This window comes from Scyliorhinus canicula, chromosome 9 (genome assembly GCF_902713615.1).
Source record: "Scyliorhinus canicula chromosome 9, sScyCan1.1, whole genome shotgun sequence".
NCBI lineage: Eukaryota > Metazoa > Chordata > Chondrichthyes > Carcharhiniformes > Scyliorhinidae > Scyliorhinus > Scyliorhinus canicula.
In genome coordinates this window covers 70582677-70597226 of record NC_052154.1, presented here as the reverse complement: position 1 = coordinate 70597226, position 14550 = coordinate 70582677, and the positions used below count along the sequence as shown (strand labels likewise).

Here is a 14550-nt window from a genome sequence, read left to right as displayed (position 1 = left end):
TCGTGAACACAGCCCAGTCCATCACACGAGCATGCCTCCCATCCATTGACTCCATCTACACCTTCTGTTGCCTGGGGAAAGCGGGCAGCATAATCAAAGACCCTTCCCAGCCGGCTTGCTCACTCTTCCAATTTCTGAAATGAAATGAAATGAAAATGAAAATTGCTTATTGTCACGAGTAGGCTTCAATGAAGTTACTGTGAAAAGCCCCTAGTCGCCACATTCCGGCGCCTGTCCGGGGAGGCTGGTACGGGAATCGAACCGTGCTGCTGGCCTGCTTGGTCTGCTTTAAAAGCCAGCGATTTAGCTGGTGAGTGAGCTAAACCAGCCCCTTCTTCCATCGGGCAAGAGATACAGAAGTCTGAGAACACGCACAAACAGATTCAAAAACAGCTTCCCCACTGTTATCAGACTCCTAAACCACCCTCTTATGGACTGACCTCATTAACACTACACCCCTGTACGCTTCACCTGATACCGGTGTTATGTAGTTACATTGTGTACCATGTGTTACCCTGTTATGTATTTTCGTTTATTTCCTTTTCTTTTCAAGTACTTAATGATCTGTTGAGCTGCTCACAGAAAAATACTTTTCACAGTCCAACTCCTACCTGCAGTCAGATGGTGGTAGTGGAGATGTGTGCGGGCGAGTGTGACTGTGCTGCGTAGGGAGTGTGTTGTAAGGCGGTGGTGTTACTGGGAGGGAGGAGAAGTGATTGGTAGTAACTTTAATAAAAGTAACTGGTAGAAAGGAAAGAAGAGATTAGTACAGGAAAGTCACCTCGAGCCAAATGCTCATGTTTTTCAGATATAATAATCTTTTATTGTCACAAGTAGGCTTACATTAACACTACAATGAAGTTACTGTGGAAAAACCCCTAGTCGCCACATTCCGGCACCTGTTCGGATACACCGGGAGAATTCAGAATTCTCAGCTGGTACGGGAATTGAACCCACGCTGCTTGCCTTGTTCTGCGTCACAAACCAGCTGTCCAGCCCGCTGAACTAAACCAATCTCTGCCCAATTAAGCTTCCACAAACAGCAATGTTATAATGACCAGAGGACATGCTTCAGTGATGTTGATTGAGGGATAAATTTGGACAGGACACCAGGGCTCCCCTGTTCCTCTTTGAAGCTTGGTGACTGCTTAAGTGAACACAATTTATTGTTTTACAGGCCATAACATAAAGGTTAAAATAATGTTCTTATTTCCATTTATCTGGAGCTTTTGCTGGTAACACAAGGTTCCCATGCCATTGCCTTGTGCTACATACAGTGAGTTTTATCACGTTAATTGACAGATTAGTGGAGCTGTCTTTCTAAGGCTGCTGCCTCCTTTACTTCATCCTTTCCTATAAATTTTCAATAGTAAAAGTTGGCTTAATGTCAGAACAAAAATGATTGCTGCGGACAGTTCCTGAATGTTCTTATTCTTTCCACTTTTTGATTATAACGAGACTGCAGAGCAACTGATACAAAATTTTAATTTATGTTTAAATTTTTGTTGCAGTCTACCAAGTATTGACTTTGGATCAGGATCTGCATTTCAAACTGTTTATTGTTCTCTAGTGGGCGAGTGTGACTGTGCTGCGTAGGGAGTGTGTTGCACAAAGAATCAATATGGAATTTAATATCCGTGTTGGCCCAGGTTCCTGTGGCGGGCCATATTGTGCTGTGCTGCATTGCAGATTCTTGTAAAACAGAGTTAACTCTTCCAAGTGTTTAATATTAATTACAGAAGTACTCTTTCTAACCGGAGGAATTTGGCATGGTTTATTAATATATTTGAAGTCCAATTGTGATTAAACCCAATTCTCCAGTGATTTTTTAAAAACTCAATCAGCTCTGAACAAAACTTTCAATCCACAAGGTTGGACAAGATTCTCAACAAATTTCAAATGTTAAACATATTTATCAATGGAGAGTTAAATTATAGAGTTACTTAAATCAAATGTATGAGAGTTCATATGTGTGAGCCCTCTTAACTGAATATACACAATGCGTATCTGAAATTACAATCCATTCACTACATCTTTTCCAAACCAGACCCAATTCCGATCATAAATAATTCAGTCAAAACTGAAGGAAAAAGGTCTACTTATGAAATCCAAAAACAGACTTTTACAACTTCCGATTGGTGATCAAGCCACACAAGAGGAACCTCTTTGGTACGTCTTTAACAATCTTGTTGCTTCAGGTATCTTCCGGTTTCACACGTCCATAAATATAGCCAAGGTAGAGGGGCAGACAGTCCCTGTGACTTGAACTGAAGTTGGATGCAGTGGATGGGAGGATGTGTGGGGGTTAGGGGAGAATTAAGAGGAATGTTATTGAAGGGGGGGGGGATTGAGGGGCGAGACACTAGGTGGAAGTTGAGGTGAATATTTGAAAGAGGGAATTAACAAGGGTCAGCAAGGGAGAAAAGCTGAAAGAGGGAGATGTTGAATGGAAGGCCAGAGAAAGAAAGAGAGTAGAGAGAGAGAAGCAGATGAAGCTAAAACTATGGAGAAAATAATTTTGAATTAACTTTGAAAAGAAAAGTTGCCTTCAGAGTGGTGTGAGCAGAGGAAGTGAAGAAGCCCTTGGCCTCTTGCCGTTCGTCTGTATTTGGGAGGGATTTAATGCTAAAGGAGAGTGTAGTTAATGCAGGGTTAAAGGACAAGTGAAAGGAATGATGCAACAGTATCATTCAAGATAGTTCAAATAAAGATGTAGGCACGGTGATGGGAGTGAATAGGTGATTGAAAATTGAAGGAGTAGGGATGTGGTAGCAAGGTGGATGGAGACAGGCCACCACATTTTCCCCACAACCCCACCCAAATTCAACCTGTAACATTTATGGGTTGCCTTCCTCACCACATCACGTTGTGCTACCTCTCGCGTCCTATTCAAAAGGAAAGTAAAAAGGAGGCTATGACAGAAAGAAGTACAAAAATGTATTTCGGTTGAGAGAAGCAGAAGAGACACTGACACAGATGGCATAAAAACAAATACAGGTGAGAGAAACCATTTTCTCTCAGCTAACCCACAATAGTCCTTTATATTCAAACAAAATCTTGGATTCTCGGCCTTCCCGGGGCTTTTCTCTCGGCAGCGGGAGGCAGCCTGCCAGTGATGGGATTTTCTGAGGGGCTGGTTTAGCACAGTGGGCTAAATAGCTGGCTTGTAATGCAGAACAAGGCCAGCAGCATGGGTTCATCTCCTGTACCAGCCTCCCCGAACAGGCGCCGGAATGTGGTAACTAGGGGCTTTTCATAGTAACTTCATTGAAGCCTGCTTGCGACAATAAGCGATTATTATTATTATTTCTGCTCCCACAGCTGTCAATGGTGTTTCCCACTGAATCCATCCCACATTGCCCGGAACGTGCGGTGGGGTTGCACTGTCGGCGGGACCGGAAGATCGCGCCCCTTGTACTTGCTTACACCTCACACGTGACAGAATGGTGGTAGCAATTCCTATTTCCACAGTTATTTATTTATTTATAAATTTAGAATACCCAATTATTTTTTCCAATTAAGGGGCAATTTATTGTGGCCAATCTGCCTATCCTGCACATCTTTGGGCTATGGGGGAGAAACCCACGCAGACACGGGGAGAATGTGCAAACTCCACACGGACAGTGACCCAGGGCCAGGATTCGAACCCGGGTCCTCAGCGCCATAGGCAGCAATGCTAACCACTGTGCCACCGTGCTGCCCTATTTCCACATTTATAACAGAAACTCCTGATGTCAAGTTGTCACGCTGTAATTACATTCTTCCTCTGGTAGAAGCACTGCATTACTGCGACTGAGACCATGACTTGTTATCCTTGATCTTCCTGATTTGCGTTGAGTCCTTCTCCCCATATATTAAATGTAAAATCCCTGTTTCATCTTCAGTCCCTCCAAGGTTGTCTAGTACCTTATCTGATTCCTCCTTGATTGCTGTTCATTCGCTTGATTGTTGCTTTCCATGCACTGTTCATCATGTACATCAGCCATGTCTCAGTTGATATCATTCTCGCCTATGCGTCAAAGGATTGTGGGTTCAAGTCCCACTCTAAGATTTGGGAACAGTGCAGCAGTGCATCATTTGAGGGAGATGTCGTTTCCACTGTGGGAATGTTGTCTTTTAGATGGGTTGTTAAACTGAGCCTCTTCCCACTCTGGTGGAAATAAAACATCCATGACATTGGACTGGGGTGTGTACAGTAAGAAGTCTTACAACACCAGGTTAAAGTCCCAACAGGTTTGTTTCGAATCACTAGCTTTTGGAGCATTGCTCCTTCCTCAGGTGAATGAAGAGGTAGGTTCCAGAAACATACATATAAACAAAGTCAAAGATGCAATACGATACTTTGAATGCGAGTCTTTGCAGGCAGTTAAGTCTTTACAGGTCCAAATGCAGCAACCTAAAAAGTAAGGTTAAGGGGGTGGGGGGGGGGGGTTGTTGGGTTACTGGTATAGGGTGGATACGTGGGTTGGAGTAGGGTGATCATTGCTCGGCACAACATCGAGGGCCGAAGGGCCTGTTCTGTGCTGTACTGTTCTATGTTCTATGATTTTGAAGCAGAGCAGGGGAATTATCCCATGTCTTGGTCAATATTTACCCCTCAATCAACATCACTGAACTAGATTGTCTGATCATTATCTGCAATTTGTGGGCGCTTCCTGCGTGTAAATTAGATGCTGTGGTTCCTACATTACAACACTGACTACACTTCAAAAGTACTTAATTGGCTGTATTGTGTTTTGTGTATTTGTGTATTGTATTGTGTGTCTTGCTTTCATGATTGGCAATGTTCAGCCACTTCAATTCTATTCTCCAAAGCCCTCTCTCTAAACAATCTGCTGCCTCCATCTTAAAAAAAATTGCCCAGGGCCCCATCTGTTTTACTTAAGAATGTCAACTCTTAATCTAATTTTTGTTACTGTATCATGATTCCATATCTTTCTATTTAAGAAGCACTTTGGGAGATTTTTTATGTTAGAGGGTGGTATTTTTTATTAGAAAGCAGAATAAATGCAAGTGATTTTATATACACAGACTGTTCCCTTGTTGCAAGCACAGTTTCTGTTCAAAGGCACTTCAACTCAAATTAGTTGAGAGGCTGTTGTCTGCCATTATCTCCCAGTCCTGGCAACCGAACGTGCCAAAACAAGGATGCATTGACCCAATTGTATTGTCTTGTTCAAAGACCACCACCAACAAGAACGAAAGGCGTAGCACATTGTGGTTTGAAAAGACGTTGTAAATAGTTGTGCTTGGCTTTTGAGATTTCACCTATTCCACTCAACCTCACCCATCGTCCACTTTTATCTAATCCTCAGGTGTGGATTCATATTGGGGTAATTCCATGGGTACTTACACCTGAGACTTCATCTGCGTTACCATGTTTCATGCAATATATAGTCTATTTAATTCTGAATTTAGTAACAACCAAGTCCCTGTTCTGTTCCTGTTTCCATCTGACTGATGGTCCGCATATACTATTCAAACAAAGCTCAGTATTTGGACGCAGTTGTAACATTTAGTTATTTTCCCAGATGACATTTGGTAACTCAATATGAACAGGGATTGAATCTGGGACTACACTGGTTTTTATGGTTTAGAAACATAATTGGGGAGCCCTGCATCATTGAACTTTTTCATAGAATTATAGAATCCCTACGGTGCAGAAGGAGGCCATTTGGCCCATCGGGACTGCACCGACCCCCTGAAAGAGCACCCCTCCCCTGCCCTATCCCACAACCCTGCCTAAACTTCACATCCCTGGACACTAAGGGACAGTTTAGCATGGCCAATCAACCTAACCTGCACATCTTTGGACTGTGGGAGGAAACCGGAGCACCCGGAGGAAACCCACGCAGCCGGGGAGAACGTGCAAACTCCACACAATCACCCAAGGCTGGAATTGAACCCAGGTTCCTGGCACTGTGCGGCAGCATTGCTAACCACTGTGTCACTGTGCAGCCTTTGTTTTGTTATCCGCAATCCTTATAATACATTTCAGAATAGTTTTATTCCACTATATAATAACAATAACTGGGGTGGCATGCGGTGCAGTGGTTAGCACTGGGACTACAGCGCTGAGGACCCAGGTTCGAATCCTAGCCCTGGGTCACTGTCCGTATGGAGTTTGCACATTCTTCCCGTGTCTGTGTGGGTTTCACCCCCACACCCAAATGTGCAGGTTAGGTGGATTGGCCACGCTAAATTGTCCCTTAATTGGAAAAAAACTAATTGGGTACTCTAAATTTTTTTTAAAAAATAACTAACTATATTTCATTGCATGTGAAGCATTTAGGATGGTTCTGTGTTGTATGAATAAGGCATTATGTAAGTACAAGTTCATTCTTTTGAAACTTGATTTCCTTGTGTTTGGGTGGTGTGTAATACAGCTACTTCAGGAAAGATATTGCTGAAAAGCTTGTTTTCAATACTGTACTGTCCTTAAAAATGACCCAAATTCTTGCACTTATGTGAACATATGTTGAGATTTAAATGATTATTGATTATATGTGTATATAGCATTCTGAATTATCCTTCATCTTGCATATCTAGCTGCATCCAGTCAGTTGCATTACTTTATTGGTTTAGTGATTGAACTCAATCTCATCAGTGAATTTGTTTTGGTTTGCTGCACATTGTTTTTATCTTTTGTTTTAAAAAGAAGTGGTGTCAGAAAAACTTTTTCAGCTTTAAGCAGCCATAAATCCATTTTACATTTAATATCGTGCTTACTGAGCATCCTGACCTATAAAGTAGTGGGTTAGAGTGACAGATCATTTCACAATGGAGCTTTGAATTCAACCAGTGAAAATGAGACCTTGGGAGTTCTTGTTGCCTGCTTATATTCTGCATTTATTCAGGAGTGGCTACACTGACCGGATTGATTTAAATCTTCATTCTAACCACTTACTCAGAAACTTTCCTTCAGATTCTGGTCAAGTACTGCTGCGATTTTTTTAAACAAAAAGTCAAATTGTAGCTGCCTTTTATTCATATTATAGAACTCTTTAACTTTACTGTAAAACTGGAAGACCAGCAGGTAGACAGTTTACGATAGGATTTGAGTAGAATATCAGTAATCATGATTAAAACAAACCAGACATTTTGAAGTTTCCTGTGTCCAAATGGTACAAAGCTTATAATCAGTTTTCTAACCAGGATCAGTGAAGGGATCCCAGGTGCCATCAGATTTCAAGTGTTCCATTGTGTAGCTGACATTGCCTTTTGGACAAACGGTTCACAGCATCTTAGAGAAGGAGGCCAAGTTGGCTGGCCCATTGTGCTGGGGGCTGGTTCTTTGGTAGAGCTAACCAATTAGTCCCATTGTTCTCTCTCTCGTGCGCTCTCTCTCTCTCTCTCTCTCTCTCTCTCTCCCCCTCCCCCTCCACCCTGCATTTTAAAAAACTCCCAAGTTCCTTTTTTAAAAAGTTACTATTGTGTCTATCTGTATTTCTACCTTCCTTTCAGGCAGTGTCTCCCAGATTGTAACCACTTGCTGCAAGTTTCCTCATGACATTCTGATTCTTTTGTCAATCACCGTAAATCTGTGACATCAGGTTACTGATCCTCATTCCACTGGTAATCATTTATCCTTATTGACTTTCTCAAAACCCTTTTATGTCTCTCCCAGCTCTTCCCCATTTTGCTCTGGTGAATGCCTCCAGCTTCTCTAGTTTCTGCATGTTTCTGAAATAACTCGTCTCTGCTACAGTTCCAGTAAATCTCTCCTGTAACGTATGCTTTAACTTAGATAGCAATGTGATGAAGGACAGAGCTGGAGCCTTACCTTTGTACACTTACAAGATTTTAATTTCTGAGATATAACATTTCATGCACTGACAACCCAACAACCTCTGTTTCAGCCAGCTCCTATATGCATGACACCCCCGAATGCAAGTAAACGCCAATTAATGAACATTAACATCTTCTATGACCTTGACATCCTTCCAAATGTTTGACCAAAATTGAACACTGTCCAACTGAAGCCAATTCAGTATTTTATAAAAGCTTAGCATAACGGCTTTACATTTGTATTTTCTGCCTCTATTATTAAATGCAAGGGTTCTTCTAGAGGCTCTTTTAGCAGTTTTATCCTATTATCCTGCCATCTTTTAGGATTTTCTATACTCGTGTCTGTTTCTGGACCCCATTAAAATTGTGTTTCTGCACCCCTTTAAAATTGTACCAGGTTTCCTGAATTGCTCCACATTTCATCTGCCATGTATCAACCCATTTCACCGGTTTCCTCCATATTCGTTACTGCTATTCAACATTTTTGAGTTTCACAATATCTGCAAACTTTGAAATTGTATCATGTACGTCCAAGTATTGGTTATTTATTTGTATGAAAAAGAACAGTGATCTTAATATAGACACCTAGGGCAACACCACTATGATATTTCCACACGGATGTTTGCAGCAATGGCTTGGGGGTGTGGAGTGGGTGGCGGTGGAATTACTTGAGCTAAATAATAAGATTGCAAAGTTCCAGCAGCATGGGCAATATAAGTCCACACAGAATGCAGCAGTCATTCAGTTTCTGAGAATTCTTATTCACTCGCACCATTTGAGATTTTTCCTCCATTTTTCAATCGGTTCCTTTTGGGTTAGCCTTCTCTGCCAACCGGCAAGGAAAGCAAGTACTAACATGTTCAAAATACCTTGTAGAGCACTTGTCCTGGTTGACATTCCCTTTATGTTTTCAATCTTTATTGTACATTAATTGCAGTTTACATGGAAGCATTTTGGAACAGACTGGCAGTAATTATGCTATCTACATGGAAGTTGGCACATGAAGATTACCAAGCGCCTTAAATCTGTGCCACCTGCTAATTGACAGCTCCACTTGGGGCAACAAGTTTTCCCTGCATACTCTATCCAGATCCCTCATAATTTTTTACATCTCAATTAATTCATCCTTCAGCTTCCTCTGTTCTCAGGAAAACAACTGTAGCCTATCAAATCTTCGCTCTTGGCTACATTTTTCCAGCCCAGGCAACATTCTTTATCAGAACAAAATAACTAAGTTTGAAATGCTAGATTTTGGACACAGATTAGCCAAGACACTCATTAGTAGGCTTCTCAATATTCTTTGGTTGGCGAGTAAACATTTTGGATGTTTTAAATCTGGTAGAATTTATAGAGGTGGTCTAATTTTCCCCTAGCTTTTTCACTGTCCACAGTATAATTAAAGCTTTTTGGTTTCCTGTGGAGAAATTTTGGCAGATGTGAATTCCTGAGTGGATCATTCAGCATGAAATGTAGCAATTTAAAGTAGCACATTCAAGGATTTGAGGACGTTGCCTGGAAAACTGCTACAAATGCTCTGCCCTTGCATTAGCACAGAAGCTTCACACTTCCTCACGTTTTACACAGAGCCTTACAAGCAGCATTGCATTGGGGAGGAGGTTATTTCACTTGTAAATTGTAGCTATGATGTATTTAAAATGACCTTCAAGCCAAGATTGCAGTTTAAAAGACACATGGAGACATTCTCACTCACATTAGATGAAAGCAAATACACCAGGCTGTATCCTGTTCTTGCCTTTTAAAATTTAGTGCACATAATTGGATCCACGGTTATTGTTACAGATAGTAAGTTTGTGGGACTGGTAGTTCCAAAGTGGGTTGTATGATATCCTGTTTTAGGAGGGAGTTTTCATATTTGTATTTACACTATGGACGTCAGAATATCACAACCTGTCTCAAAAGTTTTAGGGGTAATTAAATTGAAGAGGTCTTTATTCAAAGGAGGAATGATTAGATTTTTCAAGTTCAGTCTTGAATGCTAGAAAGAAACTGCAAGGTGTGATATATTTAGCCTATCTGTGGAATTCAATTAGGACCATAGAAATGTTACAACACAGAAAAGGCCATTGTGCATCTGAATCACAGAATAATACAGTGTAGCAGAGGCTCTTTGACCCATCAAGTCTGCACCTATCTATTTAATCCCATTTGCCAGCACATGGCCCATAACCGTGAATGTTATGATGTGCCAAGTACTCATCCAGGTACTTAAAGGATGTGAGGCAATCTGCCTCTACCACGCTCCCAGGCAGTGCGTTCCAGACCGTTACTACCCTCTGAGTAAAAAAAAGGTTTTCCTCAAATCCCCCCAAACCTCCTGCCCCTTACCTTGTACTTGAGTCCCTTCGTAACTGACCCTTCAACTGAGGGGAAAAGCTGCTCCCTATCCACTATGACCATGCCCCTCATAATCTTGTACACCTCGATCAGGTCGCGCCTCAGTCTTCTCTGCTCCAGCAACAACCCAAGTCTATCCAACCTCTCTTCAACTTCAGTGTTACATCCCAGGCAATATCCTGGTGACTAGCCTCTGTACTCGCTCTGTGCAATCATATTCTTCCTATAATGTGGCGCCTAGATTTGTGCACACGACTCCCAACTGTGACCTCACCAAAGTTCTATACAGTTCCACCATGACCTCCCTGCTTTTGTAATGTATGCCTCGATTGACAAAGGCAAATGCCCATATGCTTTTTCACCACCCTATTAATCTGCCCTTCGGTCTTCAGAGATCTATAGACAAACCCAAGGTCCCTTTGTTCCTCAAAACTGCCCAGTGTCAAGCCATTAATTGAATACTTTCATGTCACATTACTCCTTCCAAAGTGTATCACCTCACACTTTTCAGGGTTAAATTCCATCTGCCACTCTTCTGCCCATTTGACCATCGCATCTATATCTCCCTTTAATCCAAGACTTCCTGTAACCCAAGACGCTCAACCTCACTTTTAACCACTGGCCAATCTTTGTGTCATCTGCAAACTTATTGATCCACCCCCGCAACATAGTTATCTATGTTGTTTATATAAATGACAAACAATAAGGGAGCCAGCACAGATCCCTGTGGTACGCCACTGGGCACTGGTTTCCAATCCCTAAAGCAATCACTGTCATCACTCTCTGTCTCCTACAGGGAAGCAAGTTTTGAATCCACCTTATCAAGTTACCCTGTTTCCCATGTGCATTTGCCTTCTTTATACGTCTCCCATGTGGGACCTTGTCAGTGGCTTTGCTGAAATCCATATAAAGTACATCAACTGCACTACCCCTCATCTACACACCTAATCACCTGCTCAAAAAATTCAATCAAATTTGTTCTGCATGACGTCCCTCTGATCAAGCCATGCTGACTATTCCTGATCAGACCTTACCTTTTCAATAGTTTCCCTACCACTGATGTGAGACTCACTGATCAGTAGTTGCCTGGCTTTTCTTTACAACCTTTCTTAAATAGTGGGACTACATTAGCTGTTCTCCAATCCTCTGGCACTTCCCCCAAGACCCTGCGATCTCCTCCCTCGCTTCCCACAGCTCCCTTGGCCACAATTTATCCGGACCTAAATATTTGCCCACTTTTAAGCTTGCCAACACCTCCAGTACCTGGTCACTCCCTATGACAATTTGCTCAAGAACCTCTCAATCTCTCCCAGAGTTGTATATCTACCTTCTCATTCTCTTGAGTGAAGACCGATATGAAGAATTCGTTCAACACCCTACCAATGTCCTCTGGCTCCACCCACAGATTTCCCCATTGGTCCCTAATGAGCTCTACTCTTTCCCTGGTTATCCTCTTTCCACTGATATACCTATAGAATATATTGGGATTTTCCCTACTTTTACTGGCCAGAGCTTTCTCATATCCCCTCTTTGCTCTCCTAATTTCTTTCTTAAACTCCATCCTGCACTTTCTGTACTCTATTATGCCTCTGTATTTGGCAAAGCCTCTCGTTCCTTCTCATCGTATCCTGAATGTCTCTGTAGAGGAATGTTCTCTTGGCTTGTTACTCCTTCCTATTACCCTAGAGGGAACACGTTGGGCCTGTACCCTCCCTACTGCTCTTCTGTACATTTCCCCACAAGTAACTCAACCTTTTTTGCAACGTGTCCGTTTCTTAGTCCATAACAAACTTAAATTGTACCATTTGTGGTCACTATCACCAAAATGCTCCCCCACCAACATGTCAACCAACTGTCTGGCTTCATTCCCCAGAAATAGATTTAGCACTGCACCGTTCCTTTACAAATTGAGCTAAAAGATTCTCCTGTATACATTTTAACACTACTCCATCTAAACCCTTAACACAGTGACTATCCAAATTATTTTTGGGTAAGTTGAAATCACTGAATATAATTATGCTATTGTTATTTTAAAAACTGAATTAAAACAAAACTAGCCCACCCATTCTAATCCCACCCTCCAGCACCTACTCCATAGCACTTTAGTTGTAGATCCAGATACCTTTTAAATGAGTAGAGGGTTCCTGCCTCAACAACTAATTTGGGCAGCAAATTCCCAATAACTGCCACCCTGTGGGTGAAAAGGCTTTTCCTAATATTCCCCTCTAATACTACAACCAATCACCTTAAACCTTTGCTGCCTGGCAAATAGACTGCTCTGTTGGGGGGAAGCCAATCTTCCCTGTCTACTCAATCCAGGCCCCTCATTTCCTCCTTAGTCAAGTCACCCGTCAGCCGCCTCTGTTCCAAGGAAAACAACTCTAGCCCATCTAATACTTCCTCATTACTCCACCACTGACAATGTTCTTGTAAATCTCTTCTGTACTCCCTCCAGAGCAATTATGTCCTTCTTGTAATGTGGTGACTGACCAGTGTTTTATACAGTTTCGGCATCCCGGCTTTTCTATTCTGTACCTCCTGCAATAAAGAAAAGCATTCGACGTGCCATCTTTATCACCTTATCTACCTGTCCTGTCACTTTCAGGGACCTGTGGACATACGCTCCAAGGTCCCTCACTTCTACCCCTCTCAATTTCCTCCTGATTATTGGATAATCCCCCAAAATGCTTAACCTCATTCTTCTTAACCTCACACTTCTCTTGGTTGAATTCCATTTGCCCTTTTCCACCTACTCGGCCAAACCATTAATTTGATTCTGGAGTCCACAGCTATCCTCTTCACTATTAACTACATAGCCGACTTGTCTCGCCTGCCTTCCAATCATGTCTTCACGTTTAATAATAATCTTTATTGTCACAAGTAGGTTTACATTAACACTACAATGAAGTTACTGTGAAAATCCCCCAGTCGTCACATTCCGGCGCCTGTTCTGGTACATGGAGGGAGAATTCAGAATGTCCAATTCACCTAACAGCACGTCTTTTGGGACTTGTGGGAGGAAATCGGAGCTCCCGGATGGGATAGAGGGATACGCACCCAGGAAGTGTAGAAGATTTTAGTTTAGATGGGCAGCATGGTCGGCGTGGGCTTGGAGGGCTGAAGGGCCAGTTCCTGTGCTGTACTTTTCTTTGTTCTTTGTTCACCTTGAGGATACGCAGCCACGAGGAGAACGTGTAGACTCCGCACAGCGATCCAAGACGGGAATCGAACCTGGGACCCTGGCGCTGTGAAGCAACAGTGCCTCACAGTGCTACCGTGCCATACCATTTGGGTGCAAATCAGTGATATATGCCACAAATAGCAGGGGACCCAACACACAATCCTATGTTACATTACTGGAAACCACTTTCCAGTCACTAAAACACCCTTTGTTTCCTGCCACTGAGCCAGTTTTGGATCCATCCTGTCACGGTCTCCTGCATCCCATTGGGTGTTTATTTTTCTGACCAGTTTACCTTGTCAAATGCCGCCTTAAAATCTATGTAGACCACATCCACTGCACTCCCCTCATTGATCCTAGTCACTTTCTCAATTTGGTTAAGTTAGTAAGACACGACTTTCCTTTAAAACTATGCTGGCTACCCCTAATTAATCTATGCCTTTCTAAGTGACAGTTTATTCTGGCTTGTAGAATTGATTCTAATAATTTTCCCACCACAGAAATCAGACTGACCAGCCTAAAGTTATTTGGCCTATCCCTCGCATGCTTTCTGTTCAAAGTTTGAAGACCTCTAATTCTCTGGAACCTTGCCTCTATGCAGTGAGGATTGAAAAATTATCCAAAGGTATCTGCTATTTCCTCCCTGGCTTCCTTTAACAGCTAAGATACAATCCTTCTAGGCCTGGTGATTTATCCACATTCGAGGATGTCAGTTGCTCCAGTGCTCCCTCTCTTGTTATGCTTATTGTATCTAATAATTCAGAATCCTTTTTGGCATCATCCCTTTCCTTTGAAGACCAAGGCAAAGTAATTATTAAGAACATCGTCCACATCTTCTGCATCAATGCATACGTTACCTGTACATCCTTGATAGGCCTTACCCTTTCCTTGGTTATCCTCTTGCTCTTAACGTACTGATAAAACATATTTCAGTTTTGGGCGATTATCCTCTCTGCTTTCCTGATTTCATTTTTTATTTCACCCCCCCCCACCCCCATTTTCTGTGTCTATATTCCATTTAATATTAGGCACAAAATTGTAACTCGAAATTTCCACTGGTTTTAACCTCATCAAATTTCAAAAGACATTGAAAGCAGAGTTGATGTAGCAGTTCAGGATTGATCTTATTGAATGATAAAATATCCTTGAGTAGCTGCATGGCTTATTCCTGCTCCCATTTCTAATGTGCTATTATTGCCCGTAAGAATACTTGAAACTGTGGTGAT

The 14550-nt window shown here is 42.1% G+C and overlaps 1 protein-coding gene across 3 annotated transcripts in view; it reads left to right on the top strand.

Annotated features, from left to right (window-relative positions):
* Positions 1 to 14550, top strand: part of LOC119971401 (nuclear pore complex protein Nup93-like) — a 123775-nt gene that overhangs the window by 16788 nt on the left and 92437 nt on the right. The window contains exon 2 of one of the 3 annotated variants that reach the window (XM_038806877.1): positions 13825 to 13949. The exons of the other annotated variants lie outside the window; for them this stretch is intronic. The gene's annotated coding sequence lies outside the window, so the exon portion shown is untranslated. The remainder of the gene's footprint in view (positions 1 to 13824; positions 13950 to 14550) is intronic. 3 annotated transcript variants of the gene reach the window in all.